At 51.8% G+C, this 22,667-nt stretch overlaps 1 pseudogene; it reads left to right on the top strand.

The window, feature by feature from the left end:
* The first annotated feature begins 21,376 nt into the window (after positions 1-21,376).
* On the top strand, positions 21,377-22,052 carry LOC147975206 (uncharacterized; annotated as a pseudogene).
* The last annotated feature ends 615 nt before the right edge of the window (positions 22,053-22,667 follow it).

The raw sequence follows: 22,667 nt of genomic DNA, 5'->3' as shown, positions 1-22,667 counted from the left end.
TCCATTTTGCGTACCTCCGCGAGGTATGCCTCCATGTGCCCGTCCTTTGGCTCATATACCTTGTTGGAGAAGTTGACGAGGAGCTGAGAGTCGCCCTTGATGGTGAGGCGCTTCACCCCCAAGGCCGCCGCAGCCTTGAGGCCGGCGATCAAACCTTCGTACTCCGTGATGTTGTTGGAGACCTTCTCACCCCACTGGAAGCAGAGTTGCACAATGTAGTAGAGTTTTTCTTGAGTGGGCGTGACGAGCACGGCTACAGCCCCTGCACCCTGGCGTGCGAAAGCGCCGTCGAAGTACATGACCCAGCCGTCTGGCACTTCACTTCCTGGCAAAAGGGGTCGGTTCTCACCCACTTCAGGTTCCGGAGCGTTGGTCCATTCTGCCACGAAGTCGGCGAGTGCGGCTCCCTTGATGACCCTGGTTGTGCTGAACTCCAGTTGAAACACTTGCAGCTCGATGTTCCACTCGGTGACTCTTCCCACTGCGTTGGGGCTCCGGAGCACCCTCTCAAGTGGGTAGGCTGAGACGACCTTAATTGGGTGGCCTTGGAAGTAATGGCGCAGCTTGCGTGAGGCCACCAGGAGCACGAGTAGGAGCTTCTGCGGCATGGCGTACCATGCCCTTGCGTCCCGTAGTACCGTGCTGGCAAATTAGACCAAGTGCTCGACGAGGGCGGGAGCGTCGGTGGAGCTTGCGGCCTCTGGAGGTTGTGGTTCCTCCCGAGGTACGGGGACCTCAGGAGCTTGGTTGCCCACCACGGCCTCCACAGGCCCTGAGATGCCATCTTGCAGGGTCCGGTCATCCACAAGCGTCGTCGTGGCTTTTGCGGCGCAATCCTAATGCCACTTCATCCTGGCTGGAGGTTCGGCATTACGCGGCATTTCCTTGGCCCGGCGCTCCTCCCGGACAGCCACCAACGCCATGCTGCCTGAATGGGGCGTGGCGGCCAGGTAGAGCACCAGGGGCTCGAGGGGTCGAGTAGCAACCATCACCGGAGGGCTGGTCAAATATCTCTTAAGGTCTTGAAACACCAAGTCAGCCTCTTAGGTCCATTCGAACGGGCCCTTCATCTGCATCAGCTTGAAGAACTAGGGCGCATTCTCCCAGGTTGTAGATGAAGCGCCCCAGCGAGGTCAAGCAACCTGCGAGCTTCTGCATTTCCTTGAGAGTTTGGGGCGGGCTCATGTCTTCTATTGCCTTGACCTTCTCCGGATTTGCCTCGATCCCCCTGTGCGACACGAGGAAACCCAGCAGCTTGCCCGAAGGGACGCCAAACACACACTTCTTTTGATTGAGCCGCAGGTCCACCTGTCGCAGGCTGGTGAAAGTTTCCTCCAAGTCATGTATGAGGGTCCTTGCCTCCCGAGATTTTACCATGATGTCATCGACGTAGGCCTCAGCATTCCTCCCGAGCTGGTGGCCCAGGGTGATGTGCATCAGCCGCTGGAAGGTTGCCCCGGTGTTGCGCAGTCCAAACGGCATGCAGTTGTAGCAGTATACCCCACATGGGGTTAGGAAGGCCATCTTCTCCACATCCTCCACCGCCATCTTGATCTGGTGATAACCTGAGAAGGCATCTAGAAAACATAGCAGGTCGCATTCGGCGGTGGAGTCAGCGATCTGGTCGATGCGCGGAAGTGGGAACGGGTCTTGAGGGCAGGCTTTGTTGAGGTTGGTGAAGTCAATGCACATACATTCCTTCCCACCTTTCTTGAGCACAACGACGGGGTTCACCAGCATTCTGGGTACCGGACCTCACGGATGACGCCCGCAGCTTGTGGGTTTCTTGGACGATGAAAGACTGCGTCTCCATGGACTGCCGTTGCGCCTTCTGCTTCACAGGGCACACATTAGGGCACACCCTTAAGTGATGCTTGATTACTCCCCTTGGGACTCCCACTAGCTGCTTGGGCTCCCAGGCGAATACCTCCTTGTTCGCACGCAAGAATCTCACCAGCGCCTCTTCTTGGTCGGGGTCGAGGTTGGCTCCTGTAGTGAAAGTGGCTCCCGAGGTCCCGTCTTCCTCGACCGACACTTGCTTGGTTTCTGCCCGATCTTGAGTGAACAACCGCTTCTTTTTTGCTGGCGTGACCCCCTTAGACCCCGGGGTGGCCTCGTCGGCTGGCTGTGCCGCCGCAGCGGCTCTGAAGGCGAGCTTGAGAGCCGTTAGGGTTTCCTTGGTGTCCCCTGCCACAGTTAGGATGCCGCTTCTCCTCGGCATCTTCATGAGGTTGTAGGCTGGATGGGTTGCTGCCATGAACTGAGCCAGGGAAGGGTACCCGAGGACGGCATTGTACAGGAGGCCGATGTGGGCGATGTCAAAGCCGATCATCTCGCTACGGTAGTTGTTGCGGATACCAAAAGGTGATCGGGAGGCATATTTGCCCTAGGGGGCTGGTGGAGCCGATGCCGACCCCAGAGAAAGGCTTGGTGGGGCGGAGCGTGCCGTATGGTACATGAAGCAAGCCGAAGGCTTCCACAGAGAGCACGTTGAGGCTGGCTCCACCGTTGATAAGGGGCTTGGTCACCGCCACATTGCAGATGGTGGGTGTGCACAGCATCGGGAGCGCGCCCGAGCCCGCAGTGATAGCTAGGTGGTCCTCCGAGCTGAAGGTGAGGTCGGCCTGGGGCATTGCCCATCCCGGGGGAGCCCCCAGCTGCACGCGGGCAGCACCCACCTGGTGAAAGAAATGCTTGACGTGGCGATCCATGGGTGGTGCCCGCGGACCTCCAAGGAGGGCTGCAACGGCGAGAGGCGCCTCTGCCGTAAAGCGCACGACGAAGAGGTGGCGCAGCTCCTCCCAAAAGGCCACCGAAGATCTTGGCAGGTTGAGCAGCCAGATGAGCGGCATGCCGGCCAGGGCCAAGGGGAACCGGTTGGCCATGACCTGGTCGTCGCTTCCGGCTTCGAGGATGGCCTCCTCATACGCCTATAGGAAAGCCGGCGGATCTGCCGCGCTGTCGTAGTGGGGCGGCTTCTCTGGCTTGAACTTGCGCGGCCACCGCTCCTGCCACAAAGCATGGGTGAAGGCCCAGACGCCCATGGCGCACCCACAGGCGCCCGCCGACCTAATTGGGGGGATGGCATCGGCCATGGAGCGGGACGAAGCAAGCGGAGAGGCGAAGCTTCGGCGTACCTATACCTGGCGCGTCAAATGTTGGATCGTGGGTTCCGGCAAACCCTTGAGGTTCAAACACTGGGTGTGCATGAAGATCTCCCTCTCTCTCGCTCACTCTTGCAACGATCTCTAGGCCTAACTCGCCGAACCTAAGGAACAAGAGACACGAGAGTTTATACTGTTTCGGGCCACCGTTGTGGTGTAATAACCTACTCCAGTGTTGTGTGGTGGATTGCCTCGTAGGCTGAGGATGAACTAGTACAAGGGATGAACAACCTCCTGAGGAGAGGTGTTCTTGAGCTCGGTGAGCTTATGTGTGTGAGGATGGCCCTTAATGATCCATCCTTGACTATGGTAGTGGCTAGCCCTATTTATAGAGGCCCTGGTCCTCTTCCCAAATGTTTAGGCGGGATGGGATCCCACAACGGCCAATTTCGAAGGGGGGCAACTAGTACAAGTTATCCTAACAAAAGGTGGTCTTCGCCTACCAAAGGCTTTGGTGGTGACGCCGTCGTGGGCTCCGAGGTGACCTCCGTCCTGCTGGTCTTGGTCTTGTTGCACCGATATGGAAACCTTTGCTTGATGCCTTGGGACTCCTCGCCTGTGCTAGCCCCTTTAGCACGAAAGAGGAAACAAGTACTCTGCTCCTACTAGCGCCCGCCTGGCCTTGGTCGTCATGGCTCACGTCACGCGGACCTCGCGAGGTGCACCTTGCATAGATATTTCCGCTCCTCGAGAGCCAGCCTAGGGAGGCTGTCCCCAGGAAGTCTTGGTGTTGTCCGCCTCGCGAGGCTTGTCCCCTCGCGAGGGCCTTGATTGGTTGCTGGTGAAGATGGGCCCTACCAGGCCGTCGGCAGAGCCACGCCCTGGGCCGCGTGCAGGCAAGTCTGGGTACCCCCATTCCCAGGACCCCGACAGTGATGCATATATAATGATCATTGCCTGGATATCGTTATAATTATTGGGAGTTCTATAAATTGCCCAACAGTAATTTGTTTACCCACCGTATGTTATTTCTCTTGAGAGAAGCCACTAGTGAAATCTACAGCCCCCGGGTCTCTTCTTTATCATATTTGCCTTTGCGATCTATTTTTATTCGCTTTTATTTTCAGATCTAATCCAAAAACCCAAAAATACGTTGCTCCAATTTATTTTATTTATTTTATCTCGCGTTCCCACGAGATCTATTTATCCAATCTACTACAATTTTATCTATCTTTTACCCGGGAGGGATTGACAACCCCTCTTTTACGTCGGGTTGCAACTATTTATTCTTTGTGTGCAGGTGTCATTCACGTAGTGTTGCGTGGTTCTCCTACTGGTTCGCTAACCTTGGTCTCATCGCTGAAGGAAATACCTACCGTAGCTGTGCTACACCATCCTTTCCTCTTTGGGGAAATACCGACGTAGTTCAAGCCACATCAAAAGGAATTTCTGGCGCCGTTGCCGTGGAGTCATCATTAACATCTACCAGGTTCCTAATCAAAAATCTCATCTCCTTGCAATTTACATTATTTGCCATTTTCCTCTTGTTTTCATCACCCCCACTTCACACAAAATTGCCGTTTTATTCGCCCTCTTTTTCGTTCGTCGTTTTTCTCGTCAGATCTATTTTGAGTGCAATCTTGTTGCATAGTCACGATGACTCAAGAGAACACCAAGTTGTGTGATTTCTCCAATACCAACAACAATGATTTTATTAGCACTCCATTTGCTCCTCCCTCCACTAGTGCGGAGTCTTGTGATATTAATGCCGCTTTGTTGAATCTTGTTATGAAAGATCGATTTTCGGGTACTCCTAGTGAGGATTTGATGCAGCTTGAAGCTACATCCGTATTTATCCAAAGAGGAAGGGATGATGCAACACAACGACCGTAGGTATTTCCCTTAGTGATGAAACCAAGGCTATCGAACCAGTAGGATAACCAAGCAACAACATGTAAACAACACCTGTACACAAATAACAAATACTCGCAACCTGACCTATTAAAGGGGTTGTCAATCCCTTTCGGCTAACGACGCCAGAAATTGGCAAACGGGCGTGAATAAATTGTAGTAGATTGATAAATTGAACGCCAAATAAAATAAATAAGAATAAATTGCGGCAAGGTATTTTTGTATTTCACTAGTGGGCCGTAGGTTTCACTAGTGGCTTCTCTCGAGAAACATAGCAAACGGTGGGTAAACAAATTAATGTTGGGAAATTGATAGAACTTCAAATAATCATGACGATATCCAGGCAATGATCATTATATAGGCATCACGTCCAAGATTAGTAGACCGACTCCTACCTGCATCTACTACTATTACTCCACACATCGAACGCTATCCAGCATGCATCTAGTGTATTGAGTTCATGGATAAACGGAGTAATGCAATAAGAATGATGACTTGATGTAGACTAGATCTACTTATGTAGAAATAGACCCATCGTTTTATCCTCAGTAGCAATGATACATATGTGTCAGTTCCCTTTCTGTCACTGGGATCAAGCACCGTAAGATCGAACCCACTACAAAGCACCTCTTCCCATTGCAAGATAAATAGATCAAGTTGGCCAAACAAAAGCCAAATGTCGGAGAAGAAATATGAGGCTATAAGCAATCATGCATATAAGAGATCAAAGAAACTCAAATAACTTTCATGGTTAAAAAGATATAGATATGATCGTAAACTCAAAGTTCATCGGACCCCAACAAACACACTGCAAAAGAGTTACATCATATGGATCTCCAAGAGACCATTGTATTGAGAATCAAACGAGAGAGGAAGCCATCTTGCTACTAACTATGGACCCGAAGGTCTACAAAGAACTACTCACGCATCATTGGAAGTGGTGATCCCCTCCGTGATGGTGTCTAGATTGGATCTAGTGGTTCTGGACTCTGTTGCGGCTGGAATTGATTTTCGTTGACTCCCCTAGGGTTTCTGGAATATTGGGGTATTTATAGAGTAAAGAGGCGGTTCAGGGGGCACCCAAGGTGGGCACAACCCACCAGGGCGCGCCTGGGCCTCCAGGCGCGCCCTGGTGGGTTGTGCTCCCCTCGGAGTAGCCCCCAGGTGCTTCTTCGGCCCATTGGTTGTATTCTGGTCCAAAAAATTCACAAAAAGTTTCATTGCGTTTGGACTCCGCTTGGTATTGATTTCCTGCGATGTAGAAAACATGCAGAAAACAGAAACTGGCACTTGGCATTATGTTAATAGGTTAGTGAGGGAGTCCTGGATTAAGGGGTCCTCCGGCGTCCGGCCTGTTAGCCATGGGCCGGACTGATGGGCTATGAAGAACACGAAGACCGAAGACTGCACCCGTGTCCGGATGGGACTTGACGTGGAAGGCAAGCTCGGCGACCAAATATGTAGATTCCTTTTTTGTAACCGACCTTGTGTAACCCTAGATCCTCCCGGTGTCTATATAAACCGGAGGACTTAGTCCGGAGAGGAGATATCCATTACCATAGCCATACAAGCTAGACCTCTAGGGTTTAGCCATTATGATCTCATGGTAGATCTACTCTTGTAATACTCATATTTATCAATATCAATCAAGCAGGACGTAGGGTATTACCTCCATAGAGAGGGCCCGAACCTGGGTAAACATCGTGTCCCCTGTCTCCTGTTACCATCGACCTTAGACGCACAGTTCGGGACCCCCTACCCGAGATCCGCCGGTTTTGACACCGACATTGTTGCTTTCATTGAGAGTTCCACTGTGCCGTCCTCAAAAGGTTTAATGCCCCCTTCAATCGTCAACAATGACGCTGTCCAAGGAGAAACCTTCCTTCCCGGACAGATTTTCATGTTCTGCAGCTTCGCACTGCGGGCAAACTCGTTTGGCCATCTGGAGCGGATCGATAGCTACGCCCCTGGCCATCGGGTCAGATTTGGGAGCTTGAACTACGTCATGGACATCCATGGAGATTTGATCTTTGCTAGATTCGAGACCGCGACGATCGCTCCTGGTCACCTCGATGAACATGACCTAAATCTAGCATCAGACCACATTCAAGAGATAGCTCCTGTAACTGCTCAGGCCTTAGATCCGGAGCATACGGCGACATCTAAGGACTAGAGGTTTAACCCCACCACGGAGGCCACAGATTGCCCGGCATTGGAGCCGCACATGGACTTAAACTTACACAATATTTGTGTCACCGGAACCCCAGACTCGTCTCTGGGTGTAAGTTCCGAACCATGTGAGTCCACAGATGCCGAACTTGATTGTTTATCGATCTTCGAGTTCAGCGCCGCAGACATCTTCCCGCACTCACCCTTGGGGATGTGCTAAGCTCATTAAAGAACCTGTCCTTGGCGGGGGACTCATAGCCGAACTATATCTGGTTCGAAATAGAAGCTGATGACAGGGAATTTTGCTCCCCACCCGCCACCCACTTTATAGCCACTGTCGAAGACTTAACTGACATGCTCGATTACGGCGCCGATGACATTGACAGTATGGACGATGTTGCCGGAGAAGAACAGGCCCAGGACCCACCGTTCACCAGACTTTGGACGGCCACTTCCTCGTACGATGTGTACATGGTGGATTCACCAAAGTAGAATAGCGGCAATGACAAAGAAAATCCAGTTGAGAATAAACCTCCTGAGACACAGCAAAAATGCCGGCGTCCTCGGTGCCGCTCTAAGTCACGTCGTTCAAAGGACATCAATACCGGCACCGGAGAAGACAATACTCTGGACGATGTCGAAAACAATGAAGACCTTGCTGAGGTAACATCCGAACAGGAGGAGCAAGAAAATGGGCAAGCCAGCCCCGCGAACAGGCCATGCCCAATGACTCGGAGGACGGTAGTTATCATCCGCTCTTTGAGGATGAGGAAAGCCTCGGCAACGAAGATTTCATCATGCCTGAGGAACCTCTCGAGCAGGAGTGCTTCAAGCGCCAGCTAATAGCCACCGTAAGGAGCCTGAAAAAGAAGCAGTTGCAGCTTCAAGCTGACCAAGATCTGCTCATCGACACGTAGACTGATGCTCTGGCAGCCGAAGAATACGGCCTCAGACACCCAGCCAAGAGTTACCCAAAATGAAGATTGCTACCTCAGTTCGATGAAGAGGCGCTGGAGACCATACTTCCCTCGCGTAATGCGGCCGACCGAACACTATGTGGTCGGGACAGTGCGACGGACTGACCACTTCATGGTTAGGATAGAGCGGCAACTCAAGCCAAACAGCAGCCCACCCCGCCGCCACAAAAAAGCAGAGACAAAACAGTTCGGGGTCATACACACGACCTCCGGCAGACCCTGGATAGTAGAGCAGGATATACCCGATCGATTTATGAATCGCGAGGACGTTCATTGACACGTGATGATGGCTACCTATTCGGACATGACAAACCTAGTCAGACCCCAGCCGACAACCATAGACGGACTCCATCGAAGCTACGTCGCGACGCGGCCTGATATAGAGGCACCGCACACCCTATTTGCTTCACTGATGAAGTAATGGATCACAAATTCCCTGAAGGGTTCAAACCCATTAACATTGAATCATACAAGGGAACAACCGACCGCGCGGTTTGGATCAAGGATTTTATTCTCGATATCTACATGGCCCGCGGAGATGACCTCCACGCTATCAAATACCTCCCACTAAAGCTCAAAGGGCCAGCTCGACACTGGTTAAACAGCCTGCCTGACAACTCTATCGACAACTGGGAGGACTTGGAAGAAGCCTTCCTTGACAACTTCCAAGGTACATATGTCCGGCCACCAGACGCCGATGACTTAAGCCACATAGTCCAACAACCTGGAGAGTCAGCCAGGAAATTTTGGACTAGGTTCCTAACAAAAAAGAACCAGATTGTCGACTCTCCGAATGCCGAAGCTCTAGCGGCCTTTAAACATAGCATCAGCGACGAATGGCTCGCCCGCCACCTCAGCCAAGAAAATCCAGGCAGCCCTCATGGCACTTATGACCCGCTTTTGTGTGTGTGAGGATAGCTGGCTGGCTCGTAGTAAAAATACGGCCAGCAACGCAGGCCCCTCTGAGGCCAAAACAGCAACGCCAAGCTCCGTCGTAACAGACACAATCGATGAAGCAATGGTAATAATACCGACGACACTACAGTCAAGGCCGGATTCAGCGGCTCCAAGTCCAGCTAGTGGAAGAAACCGTAGAAGAGAAACAATCAGGGACCATCCAGCCTGGACCACATACTCGACCGTCCGTGCCAAATCCATGGCACCCCAAACAAACCAGCCAACCATACAACAGAGATTGTTGGGTTTTCAAGCAAGCCGGCAAGTTAAATGCCGAGAACAAGGAAAAGGGATCGCAGAGCGAGGACGATGATGAGGAGCCCCCACAGCCAAATACAAGGGGATAGAAGAAGTTTCCCCCTCAGGTCAAAACGGTGAATATGACGAGGAACCCATCAATTATTGCTCAGGGACGTCTACGCGATAGAGCAAGTCACCCCAAAATTTAATCCATGGTCATCATGCCCGATCAGTTTTGATCGTCGAGATCATCCGACCAGTATCCGTCATGGCGTTTCAGCCGCCCTGGTCCTGAACCCAATAATTGATGGGTTCCACCTGACACGAGTCCTGATGGACGGTGGCAGCAGCCTCAACTTGCTCTATCAGGACACAGTGCACAAAATGGGCATTCGTCCATCACGGATCAAACCCACAAAGACTACCTTCAAAGGAGTCATACCAGGTGTAGAGGCCTGCTGCATGGGCTCAATCACACTAGAGGTTGTCTTCGAATCTCTGGACAACTTCCGAAGCGAGGAGTTAATCTTCGATATCGTCCCCTTTCGCAACGGCTATCATGCGCTGCTCGGACGAACCGCATTCGCCCGATTTAACGTAGTGCCACACTATGCTTATCTCAAGCTCAAGATGCCCGGTCCACGTGGTGTCATAACAGTCAATGGAAATACGAAACTCTCCCTCCGTACAGAAGAGCACATAACTGCCTTAGCAGCAGAAGTACAGAGCAGCCTTCTCAAGTAGAACCTTTATTCGGCTGCCGAGCCCACGGACAACGTCAAGAGGATCCGAACTACCCTGTAGCAGGACATCTCGGCTCGTCAGGAGCTCGACTAGAAATCCGGCCTCCGTCTCAGTCCCGATCAAGTGGTGGCATTCATACCACGCGTACATAACTACGCACTCAAAATTCCATGGGCATCGATGGAGGCATAGCTAGCTTGTGATCCATAGTACGACTCAACCAACACCGGATACACACATACTTTCACTTTTATTCGTTTCCTTTTCAGGTTTCAATCCCGCAGGCCCCATCTGATGGCCTGATGATCGGTACTCTTGAAGGACAAACACACCAAGGCGACAGGAAGCACACACATATGGGGGACTTCTCTAGGTGGTTTCGTTAACGTTCACTCTACCTGTTTTTCAGGACCCACATGCATCTCTCCCATTGCTAAGGCATAGTAACTAGCCTCCTGCTTATTGCATTACTTGTATAAACGTGCTTTAACGCACCAATGAAATTATAATACGAACAGTTTGCACCTCAAATTTTACGGCCCTAGATTATCACTTGTCCTTCTTTTCTTCCTGTTTTTTCTTTTCTTTTCTGGTAACTATATCAGGTAGCACCCATACACTTTGGTACATTTGATGCTTGCCAGGGGCTTCATAGCACCCCACACTACGAAAACAAAAGTCCGAACACTTTTTATAAGTAAAGTTCGGCACCCCGAATTTAGCATTATATGCATTAGCTCCGAATCATGTCTTTGGTCAATAGTTGGGTTGTCCGGCTCCTGTGCTTGTTACCTTACATTCCGCTATATCGGCTAAGGTAGTAAAGGGAGAACTACTGCGATTGTGCCTTGGTTTATCCAAAGGAGCACCTCAGTAGAGAAAGCCGAAAACTGACTATCATGATGCGGCGAGAGCCGGTCAGCTGTTCGGAGGTTGCAAATCGTTGGAGATTTCTTCCGCATTATGCAAAGGATCGGTACTTCCCGATCAGGCGCTTATAACACCCTAGTTCGGATACTAGGGGCTGCGCCCATCTTTTTATTGTCGAACTCCTATGTCTAAGTGAGGGCATTAAAGCCGCATAGTCTGGTTGCCTGGTTCGTTGCGCTAAACAACTCCTTCAAGGACCATATAATTGGATCAAGATTGTTTAGATTCCATCCCGAACACCTCCGTACTACCTACATGGGGGCAGAAGCCGGCGACTGGTTAACCCTCAGATTTCATATAACACGGACATATAGGAGGTAAAATTTAAAAACATAATAAGCATTATATTACAAACCCACTTTGTTTTATCATACAAGGTAGAAGGAACTTGAATACATTCATTCAAAGATCGTGTCTTTCGCACACTGATCCGCAACAATGTGGGACCCCTCCAAGACATCGCCAAAGTATCGCTCGGATGTGCGGTGCTCCTTGCTCTCAGGCGGCCCCTCGGTCGCCAACTTATGGCGTACATCTTTGCCCACCAGACCTTGACATAGGAGAAGGCCAAACGCGTGCCTTCGATGCAGACGGACCGCTTGATGACGTCTAGCTGAGGAAAGGCGTCCACTAGCCTCTTCACGAGGCCGAAGAAACTATTGGGTATAGCTTCGACTGGCGACAGCCAGATTATTAAATCCTTCATGGCCAGTTCGGCCACCCTATGCAGCTCGACCATCTGTTTTAGTTGATCGCTGAAGGGCACCGAATGTTCTGGCGTAAGATATTGCGACCAGAATAGCTTCTCCGTGGAGCTCCCTTCTTCGGCTCGGAAGAACTACGCGGCACCGGTCACACTGTGTGGCAGATCAACAAAAGCCCCTGGAGAACTCCGAATCCCGGTCAGTAAAACATAGTTCCTCTTCACATTCTTGCTTTGCATATTGAATGCCTTACCCGCCGCAATCTTACTGGCCTCCTGGATCTCCTGGAGGGGGCCTTGGGCTTCACTCCGGGCTATCTCCGCACTCTTATGAGCCTTGGCGAGTTCGGCCTCTTCAGCCGACGCATTGTGCTCCAAGGTCTCGCACTTCCTCACCGCATCCTGGAGCTCCTGTTGGACTTCGTTGACCCAGGCCTTGAGCTTCTTACAGGCGGCCTGCTCCTTGACAGCCTTCCCCTCGGCTTCGACCAGGGCCTTTCTTAGGGCCTCGACCTCGGTCGTCGCTTCTGTACATATCATGACACTTCAGTCAAATGCATATCATCTTACTTTTTTCGAATACATAACGGGTTATCACATACCTTGTTTTTCTTAGAGCTGCCTCCTCACCTGGCCGAGCTCCTCCTCGGCCTACTCCAGTCTCCGCTTCAGTTCAGAGACCTCGGCAGTATGTGAGGCTGCGGCCAACAGCGACGCCTGTGTATTCATTTCAGACAATTTAGTTAGTTTCCTACAATAAAGGATTGATCCTCTGTCCGGCTTTTCTTACCGAACACTGGACAGTGTCTCAGGGGCTACTGTCTATATTGGGATTTTCTTTTTTTGCGTCACTTACCTCAAAACCTATCAGCAGGTTGCTGCAGGCTTCGGTTAGTCCGCTCTTGGTGGACTGAACCCTTTAAATTACCATGTCCATAAGAACACGGTGCTCATCCACAATGGAAGAGCCTCGTAGTGCTTCTAGCAGATTATCCGATGCCCCTGGTTGGACAGGGGTCACCAGCGGAATAGGCATACCCCCTTCTTTCAAAGGAGATTGCGTACCGGATTCTGGAGCCGTATCAGTCTCCGGAATCAAGTCCGGTTGAGGGCCAAACTGAATACGGCCCTCCTCACCACCAGTCTCCATGGGGATCGGCTCCCCCTGGTGTCCGGCGACGGAGGCATCGCCTTCTAGCGCCTGCTGAGCCTCTCCCCGGCCTAGGAAAGTCCTTCGGGACAGCACTGGGGGAGTGAGCGGCCGGCGGTGACTCGCTGGCCATCGCCTTTGAATCCAACGAAGCTCCTGACGAGGATCGCTGGGAGCTGTCATGGGCTGGACTGCAATAGTATAATTAATCTTGTCAATACGACAAAGAGGAGAGGTTAGATTTATGGGCATGTACAAGTCTTAGCACTTACGATGTGGCCCGAGGCTTAGTGCGATGGCGTCGCTCCGGACGGCTATCGATGTCCCTTGCGGAGCTGCCCGCGAGTGGGCCTTTCCCCTTCTTGGGCCCCTCCGCCTCCAGAATTGTGGAGGCCGCCCTCTTCTTCCTCCCTCCATCAGAGGGAGAGTCGCTCTTCTCCTCCTCATCGTCATTGTCTTCGGCGACGGAGGAACGGGTCTTGTCTTCGGACGTCACGTCCGAAGCGCCCTTGCGGCGGGGGCCACTCTGGACCCCCTTGGCCTTCCCTGTGGCCTTCTTCGCCGGCGCCGCATAGGGCGCCGACACCAGCATCTTCGCTAAATGTGGGATGACTGGTTCTTCAGGCAACGGAGCCGGACGCCGGATCTGCTTCGCCCGCTCCATCCAGTCCTGAAGAAGCAATGATAATGATAGCTTAGATATCATCCTTGAAACAAGCAAGTAGGGGATGCGTTAAAAATAACATACCTCGTTGGCGAGGTGATTGATGTCGTGCCCGCGGTCCGAATCCATGGCCGGCGGTGTCTCCTTGCCCTTGAAGAGCAACTTCCAGGCATCTTTGTGAGAAGTTTCGAAGAGCCTCTTCAGGGTATGGTGCTTCTTCGGATTAAACTCCCATAGAGGGCGGCTTCGGCTTTGGCACGGGAGAATCCAGTGAACTAGCATCACCTGGATTATATCGACAAGCTTGATATCCTTGTCCACCATACTTTGAACGCGCGTCTACAGCGCTATCAGCTCATCTGACGATGACCAATTCGGGCTCTTCTCAACCCAGGAGGTGAGCCGCATTGGAGCGCCGGAGTTGAATTCGGCAGAGGCGACCCAGTTTGCACCGCGGGATTCTGTGATGTAGAACCATTGTTTCTGCCATTCCTTGACAGTCTCCACAAAAGTGCCTTTCGGCCAGGAGACATTAGTCAGCTTGCTCACCATGGCACCCCCGCACTCCACGTTTTGGCCATCCACCACCTTCGGCTTCACATTGAAGACCTTGAGCCACAGCCCAAAGTGGGGTTGGATGTGGAGGAAGGCCTCACACACGGTGATGAACGCCGAGATGTTGAGGAAGGAGTTCGGGGATAGATCATGGAAGTCTATCCCATAATAGTACATCAGACCGCGGACGAAAGGGTGGAGTGGAAACCCTAGTCCGCGGAGGAAATGAGGGATGTATACCACCCTCTCATTGGGCTTCGGTGTGGGGACGACTTGCCCCTTGGCTGGAAGATGGTGGGCGATTTCCTTTGCCGGGTACCCGGCCGCCTGAAGCTCAGTAATGTCCTCCTCCTTGACGGAGGAGACCATCCACTTGCCTTGACCTCCGGATCCGGACATGGTTGAGTGATAGCTTGAGTGAGAAGAAGATGAGATCTTGGGCGCTGGAGCTCAATAGTGGAAGGGCAGAGGAGGAGAGAAGGCGTGGGATAAGAAAGGGGATTCTTACCTCCTTATAACGGCAGTGAATATTGAACACCTCCCTACTCGCCTTAGAATTCGCCTACTCCCAAGGGCTGTGTAAACGGCACGGTTGGGTTACCCACCCCCGTATTGATAAGAATCCCGCAATAAGGGGACATGATCTGTGCTTCGACTAGACATGCCAATGACAACCGCGTCTCGAAACATGCAGCGGCAGACGAAGAATGGTTCGAAATTATGACCGGGCAGACGTGATGTCATGTTGTAAAAATTTGTCAGCAGATTGGACTCGTGGATTATTATATTCTCTCTACGGTTGTGTGTGGTGTGTGTGTTACAGGTGCGGACACGATCAATACGTCTGAATACTATCTTGGAGTTCGGAAGGAGGAACCCGCCTTGCAATGCCGAAGACAGATCTATGCGCCGGATACCTTGTCATTGAAGCCAGGTTCAGGGGGTACTGAGGGAGTCCTGGACTAAGGGGTCCTCGGGTGTCCGGCCTATTAGCCATGGGCCAGACTGATGGGCTCTGAAGAACACGAAGACCGAAGACTGCACCCTTGTCCGGATGGGACTCTCCTTGGCATGGAAGGCAAGCTTGGCGACCAAATATGTAGATTCATTTCTTTGTAACCAACCTTGTGTAACCCTAGATCCTCCCGGCGTCTATATAAACCAGAGGACTTAGTCCGGAGAGGAGATATTCATTACCATAGCCATACAAGCTAGACCTCTAGGGTTTAGCCATTACAATCTTGTGGTAGATCAACTCTTGTAATACTCATATTCATCAATATCAATCAAGCAGGACGTAGGGTATTACCTCCATAGAGAGGGTACGAACCTGGGTAAACATCGTGTCCCTTGTCTCCTGTTACCATCGACCTTAGACGCACAGTTCAGGACCCCCTACCCGAGATCTGCCGGTTTTGAAACCGATAGTTAGTACCAAAAAATGATATAAAATGATTATAAAACATCCAAGATTGATAATATAACAACATGGAACAATCAAAAATTATAGATACGTTGGAGACGTATCAGCATCCCCAAGCTTAATTCCTGCTCGTCCTTGAGTAGGTAAATGATAAAAACAAAAAAATTGATGTGGAATGATGCCTAACATGTGTTGGGGAACATAGCATGCAATTTCAAAAAAATCCTACAATCATGCAAGATCTATCTAGGAGATGCATAGAAACGAGAGGGGGAAGTGTGTTGACGTACCCTCGTAGACCAAAAGCGGAAGCGTTAGGTTAACACGGTTGATGTAGTCGAACGTCTTTGCGATCCAACCAATCTAGTACCGAATGTACGGCACCTTCGAGTTCAACACACGTTCAGCTTGATGACGTCCCTCGAACTCTTGATCCAGCAGAGGGTTGAGGGAGAGTTTCGTCAGCACGACGGCGTGGTGATGGTGATGGTGATGTGATCCGCGCAGGGCTTCGCCCAAGCACTACACCGCTATGACCGGAGGAGTAAACTGTGGAGGGGGGCACCGCACACGGCTAAGAGAAAAATTGATGTGCTATGGGGTGCCCCTACCCCCATATATAAAGGAGGGGAGGAGGAGGCCAGCCACCAAGGGGGCGCGCTAGGGGGGAGTCCAACTAGGAGTCCACTCCTAGTAGGATTCCGCCCCCCTTTTTTCCTTTCTCATCGGAGGGGAAAAGGAAAGAGAGGAAGAGGGAGAGGGAAAGGGGGTCGCGCCCCCTCCTCCTTGTCCTATTCGGACTCCCTTGGAGGGGGTGCACGCCACCCCTTGCGGGCTCCCCTCTCTCTCCCCTAAGGACCATGTAGGCCCAATACTTCCCCGGGAGGTTCCGGTAACCCCTCGGTACTCCGAAATATACCCGCACCTTTCTGAAACCATTTTGGTGTCTGAATATCATCGTCCAATATATCAATCCTTATCTCTCGACCATTTCGAGACTCCTCGTCATGTCCGTGATCTCATCTGGGACTCCGAACAAACTTCGGTCACCAAAAACACATAACTCATAATACAAATCGTCATCGAACGTTAAGCGTGCGGACCCTACGGGTTCGAGAACTATGTAGACATGACCGAGACGCATCTCCGGTCAATAACCAATAGCGGAAGCTGAATGCTCATATTGGTTCCTACATACTCTACGAAGATCTTTATCGATCAAACTACAATAACAACATGCGTTATTCCCTTTGTCATCGATATGTTACTTGCCCGAGATTCGATCGTCGGTATCATCATACCTAGATCAATCTCGTTACCAGCAAGTCTCTTTACTCGTTCCGTAATGCATTATCCCGCAACTAACCCATTAGTCACATTGCTTGCAAGGGTTATAGTGATGTGCATTATCGAGAGGGCCCAGAGATACCTCGCCGATACTCGGAGTGACAAATCCTAATCTTGATCTATGCCAACCCAACAAACACCTTCGAAGGCACTTGTGGAGCATCTTTATAACCACCCAGTTATGTTGTGACATTTGATAGCACACAAGGTGTTACCCCGGTATTCGGTAGTTGCATAATCTCATAGTTAGAGGAATATGTATAAGTCATGAAGAAAGCAATAGCAATAAAACTTAACGATCAATATGCTAAGCTAACGGATGGGTCTTGTCCATCACATCATTATCCTAATGATGTGATCCCGTTCATCAAATGACAACACATGTCTATGGTCAGGAAACTTAACCATCTTTGATTAACGAGCTAGTCAAGTAGAGGCATACTAGGGACACTTTGTTTTGTCTATGTACTCACACATGTATCAAGTTTCTGGTTAATAAAATTCTAGCATGAATAATAAAAATTTATCATGATATAAGGAAATATAAATAACAACTTTTGCCTCTAGGGCATATTTCCTTCAGTCTCCCACTTGCACTAGAGTCAGTAATCTGGATTACATAGTAATGATTATAACACCCATGGAGTCTTGGTGCTGATCATGTTTTGCTCGTGGAAGAGGATTAGTCAACGGGTCTGCAACATTCAGATCTATATGTATTTTGCAAATCTCTATGTCTCCCTCCTTGGCTTGATCGCGGATGGAATTGAAGTGTCTCTTGATGTGTTTGGTTATCTTGTGAAACCTGGATTCCTTTGCTAAAGCAATTGCTCCAGTATTGTCACAAAAGATTTTCATTGGACCCGATGCACTAGGTATTACACCAAGATCAGATGTGAACTCCTTCATCCAGACTCCTTCATTTGCTGCTTCCAAAGCAGCTATGTACTCCGCTTCACACTTAGATCCCTCCACGACGCTCTGCTTGGAACTGCACCAACTTACAGCTCGACTATTCAATATAAATACGTATCCGGTTTGCGACTTTGAGTCATCCGGATCAGTGTCAAAGCTTGCACCGAAGTAACCATTTGCGATAAGCTCTTTGTCACCTCCATAAACGAGAAACATATCCTTAGTACTTTTTAGGTATTTCAGGATGTTCTTGACCGCTGTCCAATGATCCACTCCTGGATTACTTCGGTACCTCCCTGCTAAACTTATAGCAAGGCACACATCAGTTCTGGTACACAGCATTGCATACATGATAGAACCTATGGCTGAGGCATAGGGAATGACTTACATTTTCTCTCTATCGTCTGCAGTGGTCGGGCATTGAGTCTGACTCAACTTCACACCTTGTAACACAGGCAACAACCCTTTCTTTGACTGATCCATTTTGATCTTCTTCAAAACTTTATCAAGGTATGTGCTTTGTGAAAGTCAAATTAAGCGTCTTGATCTATATATATAGATCTTGATGCCCAATATATAAGTAGCTTCACCGAGGTCTTTCATTGAAAAATTATGTATTATTTCCAATCAACAATATGTCATCCACATATAATATTAGAAATGTTGCAAAGCTCCCACTCACTTTCTTGTAAATACAGGCTTCTCCAACAGTCTGTATAAAACCATATGCTTTGATCACACTATCAAAGTGTATATTCCAACTCCGAGATGATTGCACCAGTCCATAAATGGATCGCTGGAGCCTGCACACTTTGTTAGCACCTTTAGGATCAATAAAACCTTCCGGTTGCATCATATACAACCCTTCTTTAAGAAATCCATTAAGGAATGCAGTTTTAACATCCATTTGCCAAATTTCATAGTCATAAAATGCGGCAATTGCTAACATGATTCGGACAGACTTAACCATCGCTACGGGTGAGAAAGTCTCATCGTAGTCAACTCCTTGAACTTGTCAAAAACATTTTGCAACAAGTCGAGCTTTGTAGACAGTAACATTACCATCAGTGTCAGTCTTCTTCTTGAAGATCCATTTATTTTCTATGGCTTGCCGATCATCGGGAAAGTCAACCAAAGTCCACACTTTGTTCTCATACATGGATCCCATCTCAAATTTCATGGCCTCAAGCCATTTCGCGGCATCTGAGCTCATCATCGCTTCCACATAGTTCATAGGTCTGTCATGGTCTAGTAACATGACTTCCAGAACAGGATTATCGTACCACTCTGGTATAGAAAGTACTCTGGTTGACCTATGAGGTTCAGTAGTAACTTGATATGAAGTTTCACGATCATCATCATTAACTTCCTCACTAATTGGTGTAGGCATCACTGGAACTGGTTTCTGTGATGAACTACTTTCCAATTCGGGAGAAGGTACAATTACCTCATCAAGTTCTACTTTCCTCCCACTCACTTCTTTCGAGAGAAACTCCTTCTCTAGAAAGGAACCATTTTTAGCAACGAATATCTTGCCTTCGGATCTATGATAGATGGTGTACCCAACTGTCGTGGTGGGTGCACGGCAGATGCCAAGGGATGGCTAAAGAGAGGAGGAGGCTCAAGGGCACCAGCGGGCTTCAGAGGCAAGGTCGGTATGAGCGAGCGCGGGACGCAAGACATACCCAGGTTCGAGGCTCTCCGGAGAGATAATACCCCTAGTCCTGCCGAGTTTGGTTTATATGCACCAATACAAGGTTGCTCCTCGAGCTGTATGGAAGGAGAAGGAAGACATGCCAAGGCTTAGGCTGATCCCTCTCCTTATGTGTGGGTGTGGCTAGTCTGGTCATTTGTGTCATCTTTGTGATCGATCTCTCTGTACATGAGGGCTCCTGGGGGTTTTATAGGCCAACCCCCAAGGTTACAATGGTAATGTTACAAGGCCATGGGGCCGGGTTGTCATTGTCGGGGAAGCCGGCGCTGGGACCCGCCGGGTGTCAGGGCTCGCAGGGTTCTCCGGGCGTGGGCCCTGTGCGCCAGGGGCACTGCTTGCCTTCTTTTCAATCGTCACGGAGTGGCCGGGTCGAGTCCACTATAGTGGTGCACCATCAGGTCGCCGCCCACTGGCATCAGCAGTGATGATGGGTGCACTGTAGCCACGCCGGCCCTGGTTAGCAGGGTAGGTGGGGCACTATTGCCATGCCTCGGCTGGCCAGAGGAGTTGGTGGGGCACTGTTGCCTCGCTCACCCTTGAATGGAGACTCATCCCATCGTACTTGATGGGACGGGAGCTGACCCATGGCCGGGTTGAGGAATATGCCAAGGGGGAGCTGGCTTGTTGGAGAAGTCTTGATATGCCGGGTTTGATCGTCTTGCACCAGCCGTTGGGGTCGGGTTGAGGAGTTTGGCCGGGTCGAGGGGCTTGGCCGAGTTGAACAACCCGGCCAGTGCGAGCCGGATTGAGGGGCGTTGCTGGCCCCGATGTTTTTGAAAAGGATCCGGGTTTCGTTGCCTACCCGGGGCTCATCCCCTCGACAGTAGTCCCCGAAGCTGTGAAGGTCCGCCGTCTTCGAGCAGGAGGGCCTTCCCAGTTACCCCCCTGAGGACGCGAAGTTGTGACCGCTGGGTCCGGCAACACCCACTGTGTGCCGGCTTCCGGAAGCCGGATCTCGGCATCCCAGTGCGGGCGGTAAATCGAGGAGCCCGCCAGATCTTGAGGCAATCTTTTGGGCTCTTCACGGGCGCCATGTGGTGCTCGGGAGCCGAAGGGGATTGACATGCCATGTGCGCGACGGGACAGGGCGACAGGCTGGGGCCCACCACTATGTGCCGTCGGCCCACACGGGTGTATTTATTGCGGCGTCCATGGGTCAGTTGCCATTCCGAGGCAGTTATTGCGTGTGGTACGTGCGCACTTATTGCGTGGAAGTGGGAAGGGCGATCACAAATGATCCCACTTCCCCGCGTTTCGAGCCGTGGCTTATAAATTGGGGGGAGGGGCAGCGGAAATCATTCTCGCTCGCGCTCCCCTGCCTCTTCATCCTCCTTCTGCTCTTGCGACCGCCGCGCGCCGCTACGCTATGTCATCCTTTGAGCAAAGCTTCACCGCCCATCTTCTCTTCTCTTTCTTTCATCGCATCGCCTCGCCGATGGTGCTCCCGTCGGGCTCGTGGATGGGCTCCTCTATCACTGCGGAGGACATCGCGTACCTCCGCGCCACCAGGCGCTTGCTGAGGGAAACGGAGGTCGCCGTGCGCCTGCCGGTGGGAGAACAGGAGCCGTGGCAAGAGGGGACGGAGTGCGTGGTCTTCTAGCCGCACTTCAAGCGCGAGTTCAGCCTCCCTGCGAGCCACTTATTCTGCACCTTCCTAGAGTTCTTCGGTCTCCAGCCCCATCATCATGGCGCAAACGCCATCTTGCTGCTCTCCGGCTTTGTTAGCCTGTGCGAGGGGTACCTAGGGGTCAAGCCCTCGATCGACCTCTGGGTGCGCTTCTTCGCCTTGAAGCGGCAGGGCCCGAAGGCTGGGGAGATGTCCTCCTGTGGGGCCGCCATTGTCTACAGATGGGCAGGCGGGGACTGCCCCAAAATGCCACTGGAGGATTCAGCGAAGAAGTGGCAGAACTCCTTCTTTTACGCCCGCAACCTTGGCGCGGACCGCATCAACCTGCCGCCCTTCGTTGATGCGACGCCGCAGGGGAAGCAGAACTGTAACTACTTCCCCAGGCACCCGTCGCAGGAGGTGCTCAACTTGTGCTAGCGGGTGATGGAGATGAAGGAGCGGGAGGGGCTCACCGGCATCGACCTTATCGCCGCCTTCATCAAGCGTCGGGTGCTACAATTGCTGCAGCGCACCCACATCATCAGTCTAATGACCGGTCTTCAGTACCCCAACTGGAGATTGAACCTGCGCCTCGGAGCGGACCAGGTCGCCCGCTGGGTCAACGACATCTCCAAGGCTGGGCTGAAGGAGGATTCGGAGTTCGGGAAGCCCCCGTACAGCCAGGCGAACCCAGCACCGGCGGTGTATTTTTGTCACTGCCCATCTTCTTGTCCATCCCGACGCGACACGGGAGGTGCACTTGAATGCCATCCAGCACCCATATGACCGGGCACCGACACAGGTGGTGCGGGCCGGCTCGGAAGAGCCCGTGGCCTAGGGCGAGGAGGCGGAGGTGGCGGATGCTGACGCCGCCGCGGGGGGTAACCTTCCACGTTCTTTATCTCTTGAGAAGCCGGTCGCGATGCGGCATGGGGATTTTTGACTTGAGTTGTTGGCACAGCGGCACCGAGTGGAGGATGCGGCAACACGGCTAGAGCCGGGTCATCTTGGGGGACGGCGGCGGAAAGCCGGCCGCACGGGAAGGGGGATATGGCGCCCCGAGGTTCGGTCGTGAAAAGCATGGCGGACCCGGCGGCCGGGACGAAGCCGCCCGGCAAGAGGAAGCGTCGTGCTCCGCAGGCGATGCCAGCGAGACCCACCATCTCGTTGTTGCCCGGGTGAGTTCTCTTTCCATTGAATTTGTGTCACCAAGCGGCTTCCCTTAGTTCTTGCTTGTTTACTCTGTCGAGCTTCAAGTCGCCGATCTCGTGGCCGCTGGCGACGGTGGATGCCGCGTCCAGCGGGGGCGCTGTGTTTTGAAAGATCCGGACCAGGGCCATCGATCGGGACGAGGAGATGGTCGACTCGGACCTGGGCCTGGACCCGGACCTGGTCGAGCAGGTGGAGGTCGAGGGAGGGGGCAGCGACGCCGTCTTGGGAGAGGCGTCACGGACGGAGGCGTCTTTGATGGCGCTGGGAGGAGCACCGCTGGGAGGGGCGCCGCAGGCGACTCCGGCCATCGTGCCGGAGAGAATGCCAGAGAGGGCACCGGCCGTGG

This window comes from Triticum urartu, chromosome 4A (genome assembly GCF_056163025.1).
Source record: "Triticum urartu cultivar PI428250 chromosome 4A, HENAU_Tu73, whole genome shotgun sequence".
NCBI classification, from domain to species: domain Eukaryota; kingdom Viridiplantae; phylum Streptophyta; class Magnoliopsida; order Poales; family Poaceae; genus Triticum; species Triticum urartu.
This window is presented reverse-complemented; position numbering and strand designations above follow the sequence as displayed.